Genomic DNA, 1,592 nt, shown 5'->3' on the forward strand with positions numbered 1-1,592 from the left:
AAATTCAAAAAAAAGAAAAAAAAAAAGGAAAAAAGAGAGAAAATGCCTTGGTGAAAACCTGGTAAACAGGCACCTTGGTAAAAAAAAATATATATATGAATCTTGTCCAAGTAGGTGAAAACCTGGCAAACAGGTGCCTCTTGTACTCAAGCGCTCCATCTATCAACGCAACATTGGCATTCCCACTTTCATGCATCTTTTCTTTCGCTTGTACATATTTCTGTCACTTTTGTGACATCCTAGTTTGCTGGAACCCTCATGGCTTGAAACCGATCATTGTCATAGTCTTAGGTTAATCGACAAGAGCACATTACATGTCCTAAGAAGTATCAACCAAGTCAACCTTACATCGATGAAACCTGGTCATCCACTTTGAGTCAGTTACCTATCTCCTAACTACTGGAGAGTTTTATCACTGAGTTAACAAGCAAAACAACATAACAGAAAACAATCACTAAATAGTTTGAGCTGTGCATGGAAGTTTTCTTTGTGTGTCATCTTCTATATTGGTTTTCGATTATTATTCCCTCTGAGTAACTCGAGGAAGTCTACCTTGACTAAGAGAAGCAAGGATTGGGGGCATAATATTTTCTTTGTTTTCTACTTGTAGGAATGATCCCAATGATCTGGAAACATCTAAATTAGCTGGGTGTCTATGATAAGAGCCTTCACATCAAGGTGGAATCGCCTCACATACCTCGACTCTACTTATTTGAATGCTACAGGGAGGTTCCCATCGTTCCTTTGTTCATTTTGAGGGAATTTCTTCATTGTGCAATCCACGTCCATGCGTAATCTGTCCAAGGATATGAACAAGAAAAAAAGGGTCATTGCAGACAAGATAATTAATATTACACATGAAAAGAAATGAACTCTATTCTGCATGCTATAATTGTAAAATGCTCAATGATGGCAATTAAGCTTTTTAAAGTCTAGTGACTAGGTTTAGGTTGCATCTCATTTCGCATCTCATCTTGCATTCCATTCTGCATTCTGTGAATTTGGAGTGATTTTGGTATAGTAACAATGCTTCCTCTTTGTGAATGAGAGTTGGAGCGTCATCATTTCTTCGCTAAGTGGTCTCTTTTCATCATTTCTCTGATCGAGTACTTATGTTTTGAGATGTTTAGCTACATACATAAGCATATTATATCAATTAATACATTCACTATCATTCATTTGCATTCATCTTATTGCATAGAAAAACAAAAAAAAATTGCATTACTCATTCACATTCATTTATTTGCATATGAAAAGAAACAAAAATAAAAACTCATATTCCATTTGCATTCATACATTCATGCTGAAAAGAAATGCATACATATAGAATAAAGCATATATAACATCTCATAATCAATCAACACAAGTATGGTGAAATCAAATCAAGAGCTTGTAAATCGGCTGTTCTGAGTCCATTTTCGAGATCAAAATTGAAATCTAACGTCAACTCTCTCATCAAAATTTCACAAAAATTTGGACCACTTAGCGCTCTTTTCATCAAATGCTCTTTCTTTAACTTTGCGCTCAATTTCTTGCGAATCAATGATGAATCTCAATTTAATTTGTACAAATCAACTTTGCGCTCAATTTCA

The sequence above is a fragment of the Cryptomeria japonica genome, chromosome 11 (genome assembly GCF_030272615.1).
Source record: "Cryptomeria japonica chromosome 11, Sugi_1.0, whole genome shotgun sequence".
NCBI classification, from domain to species: domain Eukaryota; kingdom Viridiplantae; phylum Streptophyta; class Pinopsida; order Cupressales; family Cupressaceae; genus Cryptomeria; species Cryptomeria japonica.